Here is a 23,419-nt window from a genome sequence, read left to right on the forward strand (position 1 = left end):
TTCATGTGGATAGTTATGTAAATTGTAAATCCCTGTAATGATGCTGTATGATGTCCTTTTTGTTGTTCTGTTTATGTTTTTATGTTTCATGTGGAACCTACTTGAGCAGGTCTCCCTTGAAAAAGAGATCAATGATCTCAATGGGATACACCTGGATAAATAAAGGTTTGAAATGAAATGAAATGTCTCTAAACAAATTGTGGTATAGTGGGTTGTGTTCACACAAAAAAAATGTTGTCACATGCAATTTTGTGCTTTTTTTAATTCATCCCCAAATGCTCATGGTTTGGTTACTCCAGACAGTTTCTCCACTTTGTGTTGAGGCCGTTTTTTGATTTATTTATTTGGCCAAGCTCTTCAGGATTCAGTTTGAGTTGTGATTTAATTGTATTCTCTTTGATGTTTTTCACGTCTAGCTGTTCCTCACTCAAACCACCAGCACTTTGATTCCCTTGGCCTTAAATCATGTTGATGTGCATCTTTGCACATATAAATGTAATGGGGCACTTACCCATGAAAGGTGGGATGTACATCCGCTACACTACTTCCCTCGACATAAGCTTGTCTACATACTTGAGCATAGCCAATTTAAATGAACCTTAGCGATGCATACAGTTCCTACCTACATAATAAAATATCTCTCTAAGTTACAAGGATGACCTTATTTTATCAACCTCAAACAGAAGCCGTTTGTTCTACAGTATTATCCCACTTAACGCTTAACACTTGTCTATTTCGTTTTAACCTTTATATCTACAATCTATGGTTTTAACTTGGAGACTACGATTAGCATTGTTAGCACCGATGTAACTACCACTCGCTTACATGCTAACCCAAGCCTTAACATTCATTACGTAGCTGATTCAAATAATAAACACATCAATAAGTACTCGAATTTCACTTACCGCAAAAACCGCATTCATGCACCGTCTGTTTCAACCGCAGAGCGAGTCACAATTGTCCGATATATAAGCATGAAGAACAAACAACCATGGCCGGCTTCAAGTTGTGTTCCCTGGATGAACTGAGCAGGCAGAGTCCCTGTAGCTAGCTTCACGGAGCAGCAAGCAGAGAGACAAGAAGCTAGCAGCAGCAGTCACTTGACAGAGCTGTCACTCAATGTGACCACGCCCTAATATATGCATAACTTTAAGGCTTAATATTAATTAAACAGATGAGTTGAGAAAAAAATGCACCCCCCACACAGTAGTCATGAAGGGGGGATCTAACTATACAGAGAATATGGTTTTTTTAACCACGATGTAAACATGTTTATTTCTGCTGCAAAGTTGGGCATTTTAACATGGGGGTCTATGAAAATTGCGCCCTTCTGCAGACTGCTCCTACTGGCCACTAGATAAACTGCAGTGTGTGGCACTTCCGTATTGGCGTCCCGGCTCTTCCCCAGAGTTTGTCGCTTGACTCTGTCCCGTTATTTCCACACACACCCCCACCTCTGTTAGTACACATTTACTGACACAAACATTTGTATCATCTGTTGTAGACCCAAATACATTAAATAAAATAAGAAGTCATTCTCAAAAAAGATAAACGGCATTCTTAAAATGTATAAACGAAAAAAGCGATCATGAAAATGTTTCCAATAAATGAAGAAAATGATTTTTGACCACTTTGTTGTTCAGATATATCACATATTTGTAACTAAATGATACATTAATTGAAACAAAACACAGTATAAACTGAGGAGTGACTCCCGTGAGGTTCATGTATTTTCTTCACTCCGCTGGGAAACTGCTCTCATGTCAAGAAGCATCAGATCAGTGCATGCACTGCCTCGTCCAATCAGTGAGCGATACACAGTAAAGGGGCGGGGCGAGTGTCTGAGGATTTCATTGAAGGATGGTCTGGTGCAGAGCTATTTAATAGAAGAGTTACGACACCGGAAGTCCAAAAACGGTTATCGTCACGTGGTTCATGTAGACGAGGGATCGTTCCCCGGAAGTTCATGGCGGGCAATGTGAATGCATTGATAACAGGAGATAGAACTACGATTTTTGGTAATTATTAGTGAATAAAGGTTTTGATTTGCAATATTTATACAACAAATCGATATGTGTATGTATTTACATCAATATGTTTTCAAAAATAAAATCGAATTTGCTAATATTAAGTGATAATATTAGGATTAGTGTGAACAACTAGTTTACATGTTACTAACAGTGCCTTGGTTAAAGAGCCTGTTGCTGTTTATTTATAGCTTTGAATTCTTTCAAACCAATATTATCTTCTTAAACTTGTATGGTAGTCAGGAGGATCACTTTCTAATGTTTATTGATACATGTAGAGGGAGGGGATCTAAAGTAATGCTTTAAAATTCAGATTGGATTCATTTCTACCATTTTCTTAAATTCATGGTAGTTTCAGTAATCCCCTGGTAATTGAGGACACAAGTTATCTAAATGACTAATGTCGTCTTTATGGCTTTCAGAAAGGACAGGAGACCGACAGGATATGATGATGATGATGATGATGATGATGATGATGATGATGATGATGATGATGATGATGATGATGATGATGATGATGATGTTAAATGTGTTGCTTTAGGAACATCCATTGCAAATACATGGAATTCAATAAACATAGAAGAGCATATCATGCAGTTTGTCGGTGCCTTTTCCTCCGTGTTGTCCTGGTTTGCTGTGCTGCCTCCTAGTCGCCACCATGGTTTGCTGTGCTGCCTGGGGATGCTCAAATCGCTCAGAGAAAGGAGTACGAATGTACGGCTTCCACACTGACATAGAGCGGAGGAAAAATGGCTGGCTCAAGTCAGCAGGAGCAATTTCACGACCAACAGCAACAAAATATGTGATTTATATACAAACACTGCATTTGCACTTTTTCACAAAACGAAAACCACACCATTGGGAAAGCTTAATGTTTTGTTTAATACAAAAAAACAGGGAAAGGCTTGAAAAACACTGAGAGTTGAGACTCAGGGTGCAGGGTGAGGGTCTCAGTGCAGGTATTCAGGCTCCATTGAACCCCCCTCTGGTTCTTGTGCTGAGAGAGGGAGTAACAGACAGGAGAAAGGGTTATACACACCTATATAGCACACCTATTGCCTTGGGGAGATAACGTGTTTACTTATATAAAACAGTAGTATTAAACGTACCTTGTGTTTTCACTCTCACTTAAGTCCCTCTCCCTTTGCCATCAATCCAGAATCAGCTGAGCTGCAACATTATACAGACAGGTAATAATCAACAGAATCACAAGGACACAATATGGCTCTGCTAAAAACACTCACTCTTACACGCACCAAAGTTATATTTATCTAATATTTAACTCCCTCCACCCCCGCATACAATCCCGTTTAGAAGCCCCTCTTCTCTAATTCAACATGTTGGACGAAATGACATAGAGAGAACGGAATTTACAATTAAAAGGCTGTTCAACGTGTGTTGCTAACTTGCTTCGGTATGCTAGCTTAATCTGTTATCTGTAAACGTTCCCTAAATCTACTAATTTAGGGATAATCCACTGACATCCTTTAATACACATGTTCATTTGAATCAGATGTACTGATAATATCCGCAATATACATCTTTAAACTTCTTCTTACCTTTAAAAGTCCGTCACGAACGGTCTATTATGCAGCAACTCCACAGCTCTGCCAGCCTTGGCGCTAACTTCCGGGGAACGATTGAGAGGCTCCACGATCCGCCATTGCTGTAAAAAAGTGGTCCATTGGAGTGAACGGAGATGTCGTAACTCTTCTATTAAATGGCTCTGGTCTGGTGGTTCCTCAGTTATAGCTCCTCCATTATCGCTCCTCGGTCCTCCGGCAAAAAAAGGCCATTGGGACGCTACTCAAGATGGCGCAGACAAATCAACTTCCGGTGAGACCGAGAGCGAGGAGCGAGGAAATGAAAAATAAGAGAAGTGAGAAGGGCCCTGTGTTTGTTTTGTCTGTTTATCTGTGTGTCTGTCTTCCTGGCTGGGCATGGCTACCTACATTCCGATTCCCGCCAACTCACCACCTTAGCTGCTGCTCATCTCACTGATTGCCACCACTCACCTGCACCTGCTTAAAACCCTGGTTCCCATCCTCAGACTTCGCCAGTTCTTCAGTGGTAAACTATCGTCCAGGCCTACTAGTGTTTTTCCTAGTGACTTTTTGATGCTCCTAATCCTGCTTGTTTTTCCTGTTCCAGATTCACATACTCCAGCCGCTCTGCCTGCCACGTCCAGCCCTCCTGGTCAGCCCAGCTCCACGTCTTCCCTTATACCAGGGGTGCCCAACCAGATTTCTCAGGGAGATTCCCAGTCGATCGCGAGATGTGTCTAAAAATAGAACAACAATATTCTGTTTTATCGTTAATGTCCTATAACATAATCTTCCTGTACCAGAATAATGCACTTGAACGCATCAAAGCTTTGTGATTGGCCGGCGTGACCCCATGTGTCGGGGCGTGGCTTGTGGGCAGTGGGTGTTCGCTGATGTTGTCCATGTCAACAGGAGTGACAGTCTGCACACACACAAGACCGCAATTATGGCAGAAGCAAAAAAGCCCAAAATATATCATTTTCACTCCGAGTGGGAGGATGATTATTTTTGTATCTATTCCAATTCAAAGTCCATCTGTCTCATCTGCGAGCGTGGCTTTATCGAAGAAGGGTAATTTAGGAGCGGCATTTCAAAACAGTGCACAAACGCTACGAGACAGAATTCCCTCCTAATTCTGCCCTACGCTCCCAAAAGGGGAGGGGCCTGAAAGGACAGCTAAATGCACAGCAGTCCATTTTCACCAGGCCCAACAACAAGAGCAAGGCTGCTACCAGAGCATCTTATCGTGTCAGTCACGTTCTTGCGAAACACATGAAGTATTTCAAAGACGGCGAAGTTGTGAAAGAAGCATTCCTGGAGGCTGCCGACGCTCTTTTGGGGGAACAGTAAAAATAACTGTAGCATTTCAACAGGTTTTTGATATAATAAAACTCAAGTTAGATACCGTTATTAATCAGCTGTAAGTTTTAGTTTGTTTGAACTTATTCATTATAATTATTGTACAAAATGGTATAAGAAAGAATGCAAACTTAAATTGATTATAGTCTATTATCAATTCAGGTTAAGAAACTAGTGTTGCTTGCATCCTATTTTAAAAGGCATTTATTTTTATACTCTACTAAAATGCAACAAAAAAGGGTTTGATTCTATTAATTTTGTCTCTTTTATTGCACTTTGGCAGCAGATTCCTGTGTAGCTTCAGATCTGAGTTGTCTTATTAGTAAGCCTAATTTATACTTTTGTAGCAACACTATTTTTATATAATGGCAAAGAAAGGGTTCAGTGTATTTTCTTTTTTTCCTGTGTCATATGTGGCAGCAATGTTTCTTGAAAACATTACCCACTGTAATATGTGACGTGTGAATAAACTCCAACTCTGTATCAACAACACTGTTGTGTAACTTCAGTTAAATACTTGTATGTGTGTAGATTAGAAAGAGGTAAGATAAAGGATCTGCAGTATTTTATGAAGTATTAATCGTACATAGGTCAGTTGTATACAAGTAGAAGTGTGTATTTTCCTGGTAGTAGGCTGTCAGTAATGGCTACGCCTCTCTATTTGGAATGGTAGATCTCGGCAGACTGGCAACTTTAAAGGTAGCTCTCGGTTCAAAAAAGGTTGGGCACCCCTGCCTTATACGTTCTCTTCGTCAACTCCTCGTCAGTGTCGTGGACAAAATTAAGCCTTTTTTGACACTTCACCACTGTCTCAGTTTTAGTGCTTGCATAGCGGGTTCTCATCTCCAGTCACTTCTCGGGAATCCTAACAGGTTTCTCATACAGCATCTCTGTATAGCATGTGTATTCACTCTCTGTCCTACACGCCTTGTTGGAGCTCCTGCCCCCCCCTCCCTGTGAGCCCACTGTGCTCTGATGAGTCTACCACATGGTCTCCCACCGTTACAGCGGAACATCAGTGATTATGTGTTACAATGGCCTAAGCAACCATAAAATGACACCAGCAATGACAAACAGATGAGAATGCTGTGTGGGGTCTGGGTGCCGTGTTGGCGGGACATTGCGGGGCTCGCTGCTGGAGCGGACAGTGCATGTGAGCTGGCTTGCTGGTGTTGTTTCCTGGTTGCTGCGTGTGTGTGTGTGTGTGTGTGTGTGTGTGTGTGTGTGTGTGTGTGTGTGTGTGTGTGGTGTGTGTGTGTGTGTGTGTGTGTGTGTGTGTGTGTGTGTGTGATGTGTGTGTGTGTGTGTGTGTGTGTGTGTGTGTGTGTGTGTGTGTGTGTGTGTGTGTGTGTGTGTGTGTGTGTGTGTGTGTGTGGTGTGTGTGTGTGTGTGTGTGTGTGTGTGTGGTGTGTGTGTGTGTGTGTGTGTGTGTGTGTGTGTGTGTGTGTGTGTGTGTGTGTGTGTGTGTGTGTGTGTGTGTGTGTGTGTGTGTGTGTGTGTGTGTGTGTGTGTGTGTGTGTGGTCACTTGGTTCCCGGAAGGAAAAGAATGGAAAAAGAAAATCTCCAACAAGGCGTTCTGGGGCAGCATAGACACGTCTTTTCTGTGTTAGAGTTGTACTCGCTACAGGGTACTTTGAGGGTTTTGCAGACCGTTTACATGCATATAAAGCTACATAACACACAAGGGGATGGGTAATAACCGGAAAAGCATGACATGGGACCTTTAAGGGTTCTAAAAACTTGAATCATCTTAACTCAATCAGTTAAGGACATTTTTATATGATGAGTGTTTATCTGAATAGTTGAAGTTTCCTCATGCAACACATGATTAAACACTCTTCATGGCAAAATGTGCATACTTTTTTAAGCACATAATAAATAAAAATCAAACAAACATGGTATCTGAAACAAATCTAAATGGATTTCATAGGGCCCTGAAAAAACTTATTAATTGAAACATGTTCATTTATGTCATGGATCATCAGTATCAATACAAGCTTATTTCCATAAAGTATGTAGTGAAATCTTTGACAGACGGTGTCACTGTTTTTTTCATTTAATATATATTTCAATTTGTCATCGTATACTGCAATGTCTTCTGTTAAAATTGGGAAATGTCATGTAGACTGTATAGTGTTGTTTCAGAAGAAAAAAAGTTACCCAGTGAAATGTCAAAAAACAAGGAAGACCTGGCTCCTTCACAGTGAAGCCTTGGATGTTGAATTTTGGCCAGCCTTAACATTTGTTAAGTCACCTGAGGCAGAAAAATCTATGAATAACTGTCCAGTATGCTGAAGATCTTCCTCTGTAGACAAGCAGAGTGATCAGAGCACACATATCAAGCTGAGTCATCCATCCACCTGGAGTACAAGTGAGTCACAGTCAAAACACCCCATGTCATTTTATATAGGGGTGCTGCAGATGGGTCATACATGAATGAAAAGTGCCCGATCAGCTTCAACACTACTCGCCGTAGATTATCTGGTCAATAGCTTTGAATCTAGCTCTTTATCATTTGCTTACATTTTTACCTCAACAATTTAACCAGACCCAATAAAACAAGACATTTATTATGTTCTGCTGTTAGTGAAAGTTAGATTAAAGGTGGGGTAGGTAAGTTTGAGAAACCGTCTCGAGATCGCTAGAATTTGAAAATACACGAGCGGAGAAAATCTACCACTTCCTTCCCCTCCTCCAACACACATGAACGCGCACATGACCAATGAGGGCACGAGATAAGTTTGTGCACAGATGGAAGGCTGACAGGCAGGTAGGCCATCCAGTTATTTTAGCCGGGCCGGTTAAAATGATTGGTCGTACTTTTTACAGTATTACGGCTTCCACAGATGACGGTTTTTTATGGGTTTTTTGTCAAAGCACTTAAGATATTCATTGCTATCGGGATGGTAAGAGCATTCCATGGAATATAACAAAAAGTGTATCTCGAGCCGGGTTCTCAAACTTATGGCGAGGCCTCGCTCGGTTTGGTTAGGCCTTATTAGGCCCGGCTCACTTTTGGCCCGTTTCCACTGCAGGCCTCGCTCGGTTTGGTTAGGCCTTATTAGGCCCGGCTCACTTTAATGCTGCACTTCCATTACAGTTTAGGAACTGGGGTAGTTACTATAGTAACGCAGTGTAGGCGGAGCCGTGACGTCATCTTCAATGAGAGCCCCAGAAAAACAACACAGCCGTTAGCTCTTAGCACTCAGAGCTCACAGCTCCTCATATCTGTTCAGAAACTAGACAAAAGTTAAACAAGTACAAACCACAGACTGCCTGTGTCATGGCGAATACAGTCGCTGGTTTATTTATGTCTGTAGGCCGTTGTTGTGAGTGTGGACGGTCGGAGCATATATAACGTTAGCTTAGCCAAGCTCCATTTAGAAAACACGCATTTTAAAAGGGTTTTTCGCCTGCCGTCTGTCTGCAGACTTGTCAAAGCATTAATTCATGGTTTTTACTAACCGGTATCAGTATGTTGTTACTTCGGCATCATTTTGAAACGTGTATTACAATTAAATCACGGTCAAATATGTTCATCTTCTTGTAGTTGTAGCCCCCTTGCCAGCGATTCTCTCTCTAGTTTAGCATACTCAGCCCGACTCAGCCTGGTTGTTCCTGGCCCTAGAACCACGATTTTGTCGGGCCAGAAAAAAGGTGAAAAAGTAGCCCCGGGCCAAAACTTGGCCAAGTGGAAGCGCAACCAAAAACGGGCCCCGCTCGGCACGCTTAAAGCGAGCTACCCGCTGCAGTGGAAACGCGCCATTACATACCCCACTTTTAAGTGCTTTGACAAAAAATCCATAAAAAAAACGTCATCTGTGGAAGCTGTAATACTGTAAAAAGCACGACCAATCATTTTAGCCGGCCCGGCTAAAATAACTGGATGGCCTACCTGCCTGTCAGCCTTCCATCTGTGCACAAACATGTGCGCGTTCCTGTGTGTTGGAGGAGGGGCTCTGTAAGGAAGTGGCAGATTTTTTCCGGCTGTGTATTTTCAAATTCTAGCGCACTCGAGCTGGTTTCTCCAAAATTACCACACCTTTAATACCAGGTATGATGCTAACAAGCTAACAACTGTTAAAGATAGAAGGATCGAAAGAAGGAAGGAGAAGCCACAGCGGAAAAGAGAGATGGAGATGTAAAACAGAGGAGTGGTCTGTGTGAATGTAAACCTGTGCATCCTGGGTAATGTACTGTGCATGTCTTTGATCAATGTTTGATTATTCAGCCTGCCAGTGCCTGCTATAATGATGACTACAGTATCCTCCCGAGCAGATGAAAGTGTCCAACATGTCTGCCAAGTAGCAAGTGATGAAAGGACCTTCTGGTTGGTTGTCATGACAACTCAGACATATTGGGACTCTTGAAGTTTGCAGGCTTAATCTGTATGTATTGATCTACAAATGATGTGAATGTTTGTTTATTTAGATCCCAAATTGCAACTGAAACAACACATTAGTGTATTTGCTGTACTTCTGTCATTGTTCATAACAAACTGCCCCAAGTATTTGTTGAATACTATTTACTTTCTGATTGTCCTCAAATACTACACGAGAATATGCTCAGCTCACTTATTTCACAGCTTTGAATGCTTATAAAACTATTGGGATAATATATTACTATAATAACTTATATAAGCTGTTATCTTCATATCTTTAATTAATAAGAAAATAACTTTAACACTGTATGCAAATAAAACTACACATTCATCTGCAAATTCACAATGCAGTTGTACCTTTTTAAGTAAAACTATAGGACAGGAATATTGTATAGATTTGATAGGATATCAATTTATTGTTTGCTTTTAGTTTGGGATTTTTTCTTGTTTTTGTCTTCTTTATTTTAAATCCCGGGAGGCCAAATTAGGCCCTTGGTGGATTTAATTTTAGCCCGCAGGATATTTTTTTTAATTACTATTAGATCTGGCCCGCCGGTATATTGCACGCACACCTTCACTCAATCCTGAGGATTTCCTCTGCTCAGAGCCTGACCCCAAACATTGATGAACTTGCACCCAAGATGTATCTGGCTTAAACTAGCATCACAGGGCAGCAAACTGAGTTTCAATGGATGTTCCCTTTTTTTCTTGAGACAACAGGGCATGTTTGGTTTGTTCTTTGAGGGAAATGTAATCATAAGAAATGACTCTGGAAAAGCTGCAGATAGAGCCATAAGAAATGAATGCAACTGATTATTTAATGTTTAATGTTGTTTAGGCAATAATGTAAGCTTTGTTAGTTCCAGGTTTAATATGTGCAATAAGTTCATTTCAATACATTTTGCAATAAACATTGAACCAGTCCGGCCCTCGACTAGTACCGATTTTGTTGTCCCACTGTGTATTTGAGTTTGACACCCCTGGCCTAAATATGCCTGGTATATCATTGCACATCATTTCCTGCAGACTCACCCAGTCAATGCCACTTTTGGTGCACCACTTCAAAATGTCTGCCGTGTGATTTAAGAAACACTTTGGATGCTGAAATATGGTTGGATATCTTTAACTGCTGTTGGTTGTTCCAACACACATTTGATTATTTTTGTTCTAATTACCTTTTATTGTATGCAAACTATCATTTAAACTGCGTGAATTAAATTTCTCCAAAGAGATGTTATCAACTATTTCATTTTGCTTGCAGCAGGATAACTTAGCATTAAAGGGTAATAAATGAAACAACAGCAGGTAACACCCCCAGAGAGATCCCCTGCCAGGTGTTGTTGTGCAGACCCAGGTGCTGTGATGGGCTCCTTCAGGAGGATGTCACTCAGTCTGCTTGTGGCACAAAACCAATGTTTGTCCCACACACATCCTCTTTCAGAAACCAAGTCATTTGGGATTCTTTCACTGCTCAGAAATTGGACAAAAATCACATCTTCTTGGTTTGCATTACGTACTCAACATTGGGAGAGCTGGGAGCTTTGTTGGAATGATATCCCTGGCACAGATTGTGGTCATTACGGTTCAGCATCCATCTTCACAACACCTTCAGAAAGACAGTGAATGTGTCTCTTGAGTACCTGTTTGTATCAGAGACATTTTAGGAATTGGACAAAAAGTGTCACGAACGAGCTGAGAACCAAATGCTACACACGGGAGACCAGGGAAAGTCGGTAACCAGCTTTATTATTTGCAGTTATCGATTAATAGTTCTGGTACAAGGCAGAGAGCAAAAGTACACACATCCTTTACTCAAGTAGAAGTACAGATACTCGTGTGGTAAAAGTAGAAGTACTGACTAAACTTCTTTACTCAAGAAAAAGTAAAGAAGTATGGGCTTCGAAATGTACTTAAGTAAAAAGTACCCATAACTACCAACTGTTTTAAAGAGTAACTGACCTCACTTTATATTAATAGAACAATAATGTCATTGTTAGCTAATGAATGTTTCGATGCTGAACAACGGCAAAATGACAACGTTTTCATCGGTCATTTCTCAATTCTTGAGAGAAGACCAGGAAATGATGGATACACGGATTGTGATAAAAAAATAGGCACGCAATGATTCTAAATAATAATGATCACGCCACCAAACGCAGATTAAAACTAAAGTAACAAACCCGTTTTGAAAATGTAAGAAGTATAAAGTACAGATATTTGTGTTAAAAAAGTAAGAAGTAAAAGTAAAAAGTAATAAATTAGTAGTGGAGTAAAGTACTGATACCATAAAAATGTACTTAAGTACAGTAACAAAGTATTTTCACTCCACTACTTCCCACCTCTGCTACCAGGTGACTAAGGTGACTGAGAAATACTAGTGCAACAAAATTGGTGAGTCCAGACTGTGACAAGAAGTGCTCTGATTGTGTGGTTCAGACGGTACCAGAGCATCTTGTTTAGTTAAATAGTCTTTCTATGCTTTTCAAGTGAAGTTCAGTTTAAATACAATTATTTTTGCAGCAATATGACATAAAAACACAAAAATAAAACATGAAACAAACAAATTACACACACATTATGACAGAAGAGTCAGTAAAGGCATTCAAGATATTTTAATATAAATGTATTAAGAGCCTTTATCTTGCATGGGATACATTCAAACTGGCACCAATTGTTGGGAAAATCTGTACTGATTGTGCATTGCAAATTATATGTATTGACAGAAAAATAGAGATGGAGCAGGTTGGAAAAAGAAAAAGATTAAGAAGGGTGGAAAGCGTGTGGTAGTTATTTGCAGATGTTGCTGAACTAGAAGGCTCATTAACCTGATGAGGGAGTTCAGGTCCTATTCTCCTGGCCACTGCAAGTGAGCATTAGTGACTCAAACTGAATGTGAGCAGTAATACAGAGCCAGAGGAAAGTGGTGGAAAGTGGAGAAACATTAGCTGTTCTTGGATGGTTGAGGACGAGGCATTTTGGACCATTAGCAGGTTTTACTGTGCATGCTGCGGCAGCGCAGCCAGAACGGGTTTTCTAATATAGAATTGGAAAAAACAAGCTTAAAAAGATGTTAATTTGTCTTGATCTTCCTCTCTCCCTGTAGCTGTTATTTTCATATCCTTTATATTATCATGTTCATATAGCGTTATACAGGAGAGTATACCTGCACTCTTTATTGTTAGTTTCCGGCAATGCTAGTGATTAACTTCAGTCTGCTTTTTCTCTCATTAAAGTTGCTCGATAAGTATAACTGTAAAGTATTATTAAACTTTTTTACTATTCTTTATTCTTTATGCTAATCAATCTAACTAAATTGTACCAGTTTAAGTACATTATATTGATTATTACTGTGTATTATATTTTAGACACTTTTAGTTATCTGCTTCAACAGAACATAAATCCTATGTTTTCTTAGTGGTCTCAGTATCTGGTAACGTGCTGCTCTGTTGGCTGTGAGTTACAGTGTGAATGACTGAGGGTCGGACTCATCTGTAGTGACGGAGGGGGGTGTTGTGCTTCAACTCTGAATTCAATCAAGGAGGGATTTTTTTATTTCACTGATGAGTTTCCAGCAGCAAAGACAAGGACTTCTTGGAAACAAATGAAACATCAGATTGAGTCAGAGGGAGAGCAGAATCTTCTCTGTACGTCAACAAAACACCTTACAGTGTAAATAATAGATATGATTCCTCTCCTCGACAGGGGAAATATTCCCTCCAGATAACCTGCATCCATTTCCCACGTGTTAGTACTGACAACGCATTTCCTTTCTCAGGAGGCACTTCATTCTTCTGTCTGATCTGATGGACTCCTGTCGGACATTTTTCTCTGAGGAGGCACCGCAAACACATGGTATATTGATGTCCTCTTGAAAAAATGAACAGATGACAGATACAATACATCTCAGCAGATGGAGAGTAATAATGAGACACAACATGCAATTTTCTGCTTGATCTACTTCCATGCATGTGCTGGTACAGATTTTAGCCCCAAGTAAAGAATGAACATGCACATATTTTGATCTTTGCTTGACATGAAACATGAAGGCCTCCAAGTCATATAGCTCTAGTGTACCTTCAGTGTATGGGATTAGTTTTGTATCATAAAGATAAAGCAACACTTTCTCAGAATAAAGCAAAACTATGAGTTTAAAAGAAGAAAAAATGAGTCAAGCAAAATAAAGTAAATTTCAAAAATAAAACTATAGGCTAAGTTGCAAACAAATCATTTGTGTAATCATGTCAACTATAAGTATTTTTTCTTTGTTTTAACATAGGTTTTTGTTTGCAGTTCTTGTTTCTTCTTTCTCAATGATCAGACTTTTGCTCTTGCTGCAATTCTTCTCGTTTGTGCTCCCTTCTTTTTTGTTTTCGATTTTGACACAAACATCCCCGGTGGGTGGGACTTTCAGGGGTGTGTCCCCATTGGCTACTCAGTTTTTGAGTGACAGCCCACTACACCACAGATCATAAAGTGCAACTCAAGCAGCAAACTCCGGAGTCCACTCGACCACGTTTGTGTTGGTGTCTCCTGGGGAGTTTTCATGAAAAATATCGGACTTATCTTATGGATTGCTGTGCATTACACTTGTGTTGTGTAGTTTATACTTTATTCCAACTTTAAATATTGTAATACCTGAACACACTGACACTGCTGCTGTAAAATAATTTCCCAATTTGGGATCGATAAAGTGTCTGTCTGTCTGTCTATCTATTTTATAGATAAAAAAAACACATCTATGTTTTTTCAAGCTAAAGGTGATACACAATATAAACTGTATACTATTATTTTTTCAAAGACATGTTACATTTAAAAAGCATATATTGCTATGTTTAGGACAAACAATTAAAGACTGCTTTAATTAAAAAAATTCTACAATATAAAAGTGGCAGATTTGCTTTATTAAACAGAGCAGACCTAGGCTGCATACCAACACCATTAGGACCATCTCACATCTCACTATGTTGGTCTGAAGAGCTGAAGCATTCATACACAATGGATAAAAAAACTCTAGGTTACTTACATAACCCCAGGACTCAGAGTAACATGAAGTGAGATGTCTCACTATGGGATGCGCCTCATCGCGTAGCAAACAGAAGCATCAATCTCATTACGCCAATCCTGATTGGCTGGTGATCTTGACGTCAATGTCAGGGAATCACCCCCTATAAGTAGCTTGCGCCACTACGCATGCATAATTCAAAATAAGCACCTCTTCTCGCTTCACCATAGCAAGGAGGGCCGTCTGGTGAGACATCTCATTTCTTGTTACCCTGACACTGGAGTTACGTAAGTAACCTATAGTTCTCATTTACAACACTCCGTTCGATGTCTCACTATGGGAAATTGTAGCTCCCGTATTGCCAGACGAGCTTATCTCGAAAATCACCAACCAACCAAAACTTAACAGGTAGAGTCCCGACTCAACAAGGTGCCCAGCACTGCTCGGGCCACGCTTGGAGCGGAGACGTCTAGCCTGTAAAAGCGGACAAAAGTGAGCGGTGAGGACCAGCTCGCCGCTGCACAGATGTCTTGGATGGAAACACCCTTGAACAAAGCCCAGGATGTAGCCAGGACCCGAGTCGAGTGAGCCCGCAGACCCGAAGATGCTTGCAAACTCTGACTCGTATAGGCCAAAGCAATTGCCTCCACAATCCAGTGGGAGAGCCGTTGCTTAGTAACAGGCTTGCCCTTGTGAGGGTTAGCCCAGGACACGAAGAGTTGGTCATTAAGACGAAGCTCCTTTGATCTGTCCATATATGTGCGTAAAGCCTGGACTGGACACAACAGATCCTGCTGCTGTTCCCCGGAGGAAACCAGCGGTGGAGGAAATGCCTCAATGTCAATTGGGGTACACGAACCAACCATCTTTGGTGTAAAGGCAGGGTTGGGCTTCAACAACACTCTCGTTTGCCCTGGGGATGTACAGACAGCGCATGAATATATCACTGACCCGCTTGGCGGATGCCAGGGCCAGTAACAGCACTGTCTTGAGTGACAGATGTTTCATGTCAGCTCCTTCCAGGGGTTCAAATGGGGTCATTATGAGCCCATTTAAAACCACTGCCAGGTCCCATAAGGGCACCAGCGACCTGGAGACAGGGAGGAGCCTGCGAGCTCCCTTCATAAAACGGCAGACCAAAGGATGTTGGCTAGCCGTCTTACCCTCAAAGCCCACATGGCATGCAGCAATAGCAGCCAGGTACACCTTGATCGTGGAGAAAGCTCTGTGTTTATCGATCAAGTCCTGTATGATAAAATCACCCCGACAGGACATTGAAAAGAGATGTGTCCTTCTTGAAGGCACCACTCCTCAAACACCCTCCACTTACAGTCATAAAGAGACCTGGTGGAGGAAGCTCTCGCACTCTGAATAGTGTTTATCACCTTCTGAGGGAGTCCCACTGTATTCAGATTGTACCACTCACGGGTCAGGCCCATAGTGCCCCGCGCTCTGGGCGTGGGTGAAGGATCGCCCCCCCCCCCCGCCTGAGACAATCTGTCCCTGCGTAGTGGGGGCTGCCATGGCTGCCCGCACAACAGCTGATATATCTCCGCCAGCCCGTACGTTGCGGGCTAGGGCGGAGCCATCAGGATAAGTGTGTGGCGTTGCTCCTTCACTCTGGCCAGAGTTGGGGTATCAGAGCCAGGGGTGGGAATGCGTACAGAAGACCCGGAGGTAAATCGTGTACGAGTGCGTCCATGCCTAACGGTGCGTTTAAATCGTGCATTAAAGAGAACAGCTGTCATTGGTCATTTTCTCTTTATGCGAACAGATTTAACGCGGCTCTGCCGTAACGCACCCACAGCGGACTCACGATCCTTGGATGTGGAGTCCAGTCTGCATAGGGTGGTGCACCTCTGGACAGTAGTTCTGTCCCGAGGTACATCACTCCTGGTACATGCGTCGCTCTCAGAGAGAGGAGACGTCTGCCGCTCCAAGGGATCAGTTTGTGTGCCAGTGTGTGTGAATGGAGACAACGCAACCTCCCTAGGTGGTTCATACACGATACTGTGGTCGTGTTGTCTGTCCTCACAAGAACATGGTGTCCTCTGAGAGAAGGCAGAAAGCGTTTTAGGGTGGGGACCACCGCTAAAAGCTCCGGGTGATTTACGTGCGCCCGCTGGAGGTCTCTGCTCCAGAGACCCCTCACCGGGCGACCTTCGTAAATACCCTATCAGCCTGTCAGACATGCGTCCGTGGTGACCACCTTCCGTGAAAGGACAGCACCCGTAGGCGCGCCCCGTACTAGAAAAGTCGGGTGCGGCCAGTGGCGTAGTGCCACTACGCATTTCATAATAACCAATTATGCAGATGTCCAAGCAGATGTCGTGAGCATCTCCCGCTGTATGCTCCTTAGAGCCAGCTGAGATGTCACGTCTCTTCCCCTCTGAGTCTCTATTTGTTGTGTTATGGGGCCCTCCAGTGTCTGAGCACTGTGGTGCCCCATTTCGACAATCCCCACCGACACAGCGCATGCGTGTGGCGGTGGTGCCCTTACGGCTCCAGCCGGCACTGCGCATGCGCGTGACGGTGGTGCCTTCACAACCCCAGCCGGCACTGCGCATGCGCGTGACGGTGGTGCCTTCACAGACCCGTCAATTGTCCGCCCTTTCAGAGAGGCCGTTGCTGCTCTCAGAAGGGGAACAGTTGACGGACTGTTTATTGTTTTTCCTTTCTTTTTTTCGAGCTGCGCCCTTGGCTCGAAGCCTGGATGCGTCAGCGGAAAATGTTTTATGACAGAAAAATCAATAAGTGTGTGACATTGACATTGGACTTGAGGATGGTGTTGAGGCATCTCTCGAGGCGGCGGAAACACATTTAGAGCTGGGGAACCGTAGACTTCCAGCTCTGTCACAGAGAGGAGAAGGAGGGGCTGTCACGCCGCTCGCTTCTTCTTCCTCGACTGCTGGCCGAAATTCTGGGTTGGCTGCGCCTGGGCTAGAGCCGGAACCGGAGATTTTCTAGGCCAGCTCGCCCTCGTCCCCTGCCTGGGCTGGGGACTCGGGCGGACTGCGACCTCTGCGTTTTCGGTATTTTGAACCGAGCAGGGTTCGGGGCAGCTTGGACGAAGGGCGAAGGCAGCGGCTGGGCCCTTCGAGTGAGGCAGAGGTGGAGGGCCTCGTCCTCCTTCTTTTTCGACTCGCATCTCCTCTGCATGGAGGCAAGAGCGGAGCCGAAAATCCCCTCGGGAACGATGGGCATGTCAAGCACATCTTCCTTTTCCCGGTCTGGGAGGTTGAGCCATCTAGCTCTTTCCTGCACCACCATGATCCCCATTGTTTTGCCCGTGACCTGGACGGCGCATCGTTGGACACGGAGACAAATGTCTGTGACTGCGGCCAACTCGTCCAGAACGGCCGGTCCAGGATTACTCGACATATCCTCACAGAGCTCCGCTTGGTATGCGGTTAGCAGTGAGGAAACGTTCAGAGCCCTGGCGGACAACGCTGCGGCTCTGTAGGACCATTCAGTCATGGTCGACTGGAAACGGTCCACCTTCGCTGGCAGCGTGGTGGGCACCAGCAGTTCCATCGGCGGTATGCGGAGCAGGCCGAGCCTCTCCATACCGTCGCAGTCTAGGGAGGAGGCACCCTGGATTGGGGCCTTGTCGCTAAAGGGTCGGTCCCTCCACGAGACCGACACCTCATCCAACATCTCCGGGAAGACCGGGAGGAGTTGCCTCCTTGTCCTCGTTGCTTGGGGAGAATGTTTCCCCTCGTAACGGGACCTGGCGGTCTCCTTGGCCATTTCGGGCCACGAGATGTCTAGCCTGGACGCAGTGCGCTGACACGCGGCCTGCAGGTCCATGCTCAGACAGGGCGAAGCTGGTGTGCTATCGCCCGGGAGAGCAGCCATCGCTCCTGGTTTTGCCGTTTGAGCCGATGACATGAAGATATCTTCTTCTTGCTCATCCGAAACAGACAGGAGGGACTCAGAGGTGTCCTCTTCGTCCTCCATGTAGTCTAATTCCAGGACATCCTCCGCGGGCGAGACCATGGTGAGGTCTCGCTGGGAGCTCCCGCCTGGTGAGGCGTGGGGCTCCGTTCCTGCGTCTCTTGCCGCCACCGCGTCCCGGCCTGACACGGCGTGGGATCCCGGTTCCGCAGCTGCTGCTGTTAGTGAGCCCCAGACCGACACAGTGAGGGGCTTAGTCTCTGCGGCGGACGCCCCCGTGTCTTGATTGCCAAACGGCGAATCAGTGGACATGAGGGAGTCCTGTTCCAACAAGCTAGCTTGGTGTGCTAGCCGTCGGTGGAGGCTCTTTCGGGTGAAACGGGCACAATGCCCGCACGAGCCGGGGTTGTCGATAGCCTCCTGGACGGTGTTCCAGCCCGAGGTAGGACGAGCAGACCTGGTGTGAGTCTGTGCCTGATATCTTCAACCCGCAGCCGCATGACCGAGTCTCTGGTGTGAGGGGGAGAGGCGTCCATCTTGTTCGCCTCGTGGAGTGGACCCGCTCGTAACAGGTACGTCGTTGAGAGAAAAGTGTTACCAACCCGTCCTTAATCCGGAGAAAAAGGGACGGTGTGGGTCCTTTGTTCTCAAAGAATATTGACTGGTGTGTCAATATACTTCTAATCCTTTTCTCCTCCGTGGGGAAGAGAAAAGAAAAAACGTCCTCGCTACCGTGGTGTCGATAGTGAGGGAGCGAGCTAGCAACAGGTGTGTTGCTAGCTTAAAAAAAATCAGACCTACCTTACTTTCCGGGGAAGAGAAGGGCGAGGTCGATTTCAATACTAACTGGCGTTAGTATTACCGTCTTCCTGCAAAGCAGAAGGAGTAGCCGGCGAGCGCCCGTCGACCGAAATGGTTATATTTGGGTTCAGTCTGTGGACCGTTAAGCTTGTCCGGCTACTATAGAGATGTGCTCTGAAGCGAGAAGAGGTGTTTGAATGACACATGCGTCGTGGTGCAAGCTACTTATAGGGGGTGATTTCCCCTGACGCTGACGTCAAGATCACCAGCCAATCAGGATTGGCGTAATGAGATTGATGCTTCTGTTTGCTCCGCGATGAGGCGCATCCCATAGTGAGACATCGAACGGAGTGTTATGAATGAGAACTGTGTTGTCTCATTCTATATCCTGTGAGAAAATTATATACATTTAGCATTACAAATTCGACATACTATTCCTAGCCTGAGGAAGATATGAATAATCAACATATTTGAATGGAATCTCTAACATTTTCATGTAAAATAAAGACAAAAGAGTGATTATACAAATTACATTTATTGAAATTTGAACCAGAAGATGAAGTCTCAAAGAATGTTTTAAATAAAAGGACATAAAACAAAAAGGTGGATAATAATAAAATCTATTGAATGTATATGTAAAGACATTTGGTCAAATGAAATGACACTGTGATAACAGCAACGCCAGCGTGGAGGAAGCTGGTGCAGGTCTTTCTTCATGCCCCCCCTCCGTGCTGTCCCCTCTAACGGAGCGTCCACACAGCAGCGTGCAACGCGACCAACAACCAATCACATGAATCTCCCGCCCCCGACATACAAAGCAATAGCAATGTTAAAACGAAGTAAACTGGATATAAAATCCCCAAACAGGCGAAAACCTACCAGTTTCACCCACTGTCTCTGCCACCTCCCTCCATGCCTCCTTCATTGGCTGACGCTTCTGCCGAGGCGCCGAAAGTTGAACATTGCTCAACTTTTGAAGCGAGCAATGCCAGCAACGCTCCACGTCGCTTCCCAAAATGCAGTTCGGCTAAAAGTGACGTCAACCCATTCAAAGTGAATGGGCAGAAGCGTTGGAAGCTTCAACGCACGCCGCTGTGTGGACGGGCAAAAAATCATTGACAAAGAAGAAACAAGAACTGCAAACAAAAACATATGTTAAAACAAAGAAAAAAGACTTATAGTTTACATGATTACACAAATGATTTGTTTGCAACTTATAGTTTTATTTTTTAAATTTATTTTATTTTTGCTTGACTCAGTTTTTTTTTCTTTTAAAATCATAGTTTTGCTTTATTCTGAGAAAGTTTTGTTTTATCTTTATGATACAAAACTAATCCCATATAATGTTACAGGACAGAAACATAAAGCATATCATTAACATATCTAATAGAACCGCAACTAACAATTTTTTCATTGTTGATAAACTGTTTGGTCTGTTTGATTAATCCTGAACCCAAATATATTCTGTTAAGTATTATACAAAAGCAAAAGAAGTTACTCAGCAAATACTTATTCCTTTAAAGTATACATTTGCAAGCTATGTCTGCGTGTGCATTTGGTGCCTTCAGGTTCAGATTTGTTGTGTGTGTTTATGGTGTGCTGCGTCTGATTGAACAACCCACTTAACACATATAGGATTTTTCTGATCATATCTGAGTTAAGTTCATTAAATACACTTATATTTTGAAATAAAAAAAATGTGAAATTACCTTTTTTCTCTCTTCTTTTGTTTTTGGTTAAACCAACTATACAACATTATTTAATGTTACAAATACAGCGATTAATTGGCAAAGTCTTGCTCACTTTAAACCACTTATTTTACTGTATTGTCCATACAATAGTATACAACATTTTTCAAGCTTTAAAATTCACTCAAGCAGTTCATGGATAAAGGTCTCCACCAAATGGTGCGTACGTAAGTACAATTTCATTTTCTTTGCAGTTATTTCTCTTGCAAGCATGACCTTTTATAATTCAAAGACACAGTGCCAGTCTGGCCCTGATCAATACCTACTGTAACAAGGATGCAGACATTAAAGGCTGGTTGTCATAAACACAACGCAGACCTCTGCTAACAATATATCTTCATTAAAGATCAGCTTGTTCAGTGGCAGAACAGCAGCAACATTGACATAATTAAAAATCAATAGAGGTCTAATTATGTCCTTTCCCTTTCGAACACAGAGTGGTTGAGAGAATAAATGGGGTCTGAAACCCTTCAGACGTGTAATTATCGTTTTTATTTCATTTTTAGTCCCTCAAATAGATGTTTTCTTGGTTACCCTTGGTTCAAACCAAGAGGATAATTCTAAACAATTGCAGAGTAATCTGTGAAAACAACTATGGCCATTTCCTGTCCATTTCAATTTCGTAAAAACCTTGTCAAGTGTGAGATTAAACTGTGTTTTATAGTATTCGTGAGTGTGAGAGCCGGCAGCGCTGACATTTATAAGAAACAAGGCGTGGCGGAGATGCTGTAAAAATGAACATCAATGTGGACGTCCAATGCAACCCAGCTATATAACATGGCACTGTTAATGAACTGTGATGCTCTGAAGGTCAGCTGGACTGGAGTTATATTTGTTTGGTCCATTTGGTTGTTTTATTTAATCTACTACTTTAGAAAAAAGGACAATGTGCCCAATTCAATATCGGTAACACAGATATGTAATTATGACTGCTGTTAAAACTCTTTACTGGTCCTCATCAAACATTGGGCTTAAGTTAACTGCGAAACAGGTTTATTTATTTTCTCATTTACCCACAGTAATTCACATGGATAATAAAACAGAGTGCACAAACCGTTGCTGTTTAATCTCAGGTCTCTCCTCCCTGCAAACAAATGTAGGACAGTTTATGGATTCAGGGATCATTTGTCGACTCATAAGCAAATGTTTTACTTCCAATGTTTGATCTGATACAGATTTACTACGGTAAATCATCGACTTTAATCTTCTGGTGGGGTATTTAGTCTAGAGACCAGGTACTGTACAATAATAGTTTGAGCGAGCAACCATAATAAAAGTACCTTGCTAAGTGAAGGTTTTTTAACAGCATTTAAATGACAGAATTTCAAGTTTTATTTCATTTATCTATACCACTTAATTACTGTTTCCTAGTAATCACTGTGTATTGGTTGGTGCAGCAAAACAATAATATTTTGAGCTGACTTTTGGTATGGTCAAATAATGACAAAACAGATATCGGAACATTAGTCAGTAAGTACAAAAAAACTTTGACCAGGATATTTTGAGTCAATTCAGTCTCTGCCATGTTTCCATCGCAAACAAGGCTTGCTTTGTAAAAGTTATTGTAGCCTCCTGTTATCTGAGTTTCTACGTGTCTAAAGACACAGCTAGAAAGAAAGATGCTGTGATGAAACTGGCAAACGGAAGTTGCCTGAATGCTTCTCAACTGATGATGTAAATAATAGACTTTTGTGGGCAGCCAGAACATTCTCTAAGATTGCAAGGTAAGGCTGTAACAGACAACATCAGCCCTTTTTCATTTGTTGAAGTGCTAGACCTTCAAGTCAAAGGAATAGTTTCACTTTGACGAGAAAAAAAGAGAAAGCTGGACATCTTTGGCTTCATTCATCTCTTTGGTATGTTTTTGTGAATTGCTGTAGTTCTCAAAGACTCCCTAGTGTGACTAACATGACCATGCTGTTTACAGTTTATGTCACTTCACAGGATTTCTGGTAACGCAAGTCAATATTTCAAACCCCTTTTTGCCACTGTCACACAGCCAGACGCCTTCCAAGCTCTAAAGCTCTTATCTACATATTTGCTTACTTAATGTCATCTAAGACTTTAGATGTGATGGAGGGCAGACGGCCTCCAGTAAATGCAAGTGGGTGGCTTCTGTTTTTATCAGTGATGCAACAGATTGAGATCACACATTAGGAATAAAAACAGCCACTTTGTTTATATTCCAGATTTAAGCCGCACATGTTGTTGATTTAACGAATGATAGCCGACATTATGAAGCAGTGAATGTAGTAGTCATATTTGTAAAATAAACATCTAAAGCCCACGCAGACACACTGTGTCTCCACTTGGGCGCATCGTCAGACTTTTATTCATGTTTGAGACTCATCTGATGGAGTAAAAAAGTCCCCAGCTGACTGAAGAGAGCTGATCAACAAACCTGCACTGAATTATGACACTTTTAAAGAAAGTTAAACCCCTCACACTCACCGACAAGATCCCTCCACATGAGTCAAATCCAGGTGAGAGGAGAGCTGAATTTGAAACACCTCAGTAGCACCTCTATTTTAAATGCTGGGCCTTCCCTCAGCCCCGTTTCCATTTGTTCCACCACTTCCCCCTGAATATACACAAGCTAACTGGACGTGCCAGGTTTCATTAAGACTTCAGGGGCAGAGTTTGTGGCGGCTAAATTATC

At 42.8% G+C, this 23,419-nt stretch overlaps 1 long non-coding RNA gene across 1 annotated transcript; it reads right to left on the minus strand.

Annotated features, from left to right (window-relative positions):
- Positions 1-2,940: 2,940 nt before the first annotated feature.
- LOC139433752 (uncharacterized) lies at positions 2,941-3,790 on the minus strand. Its single transcript, XR_011643140.1, has 3 exons — positions 3,587-3,790; positions 3,137-3,192; positions 2,941-3,024 (listed from the first exon to the last, which is right to left on the minus strand). It is a non-coding gene; the product is annotated as an uncharacterized lncRNA (long non-coding RNA).
- Between the last annotated feature and the right edge of the window lie 19,629 nt (positions 3,791-23,419).

Source organism: Pseudochaenichthys georgianus, chromosome 4 (assembly GCF_902827115.2).
Source record: "Pseudochaenichthys georgianus chromosome 4, fPseGeo1.2, whole genome shotgun sequence".
Lineage (NCBI taxonomy): Eukaryota > Metazoa > Chordata > Actinopteri > Perciformes > Channichthyidae > Pseudochaenichthys > Pseudochaenichthys georgianus.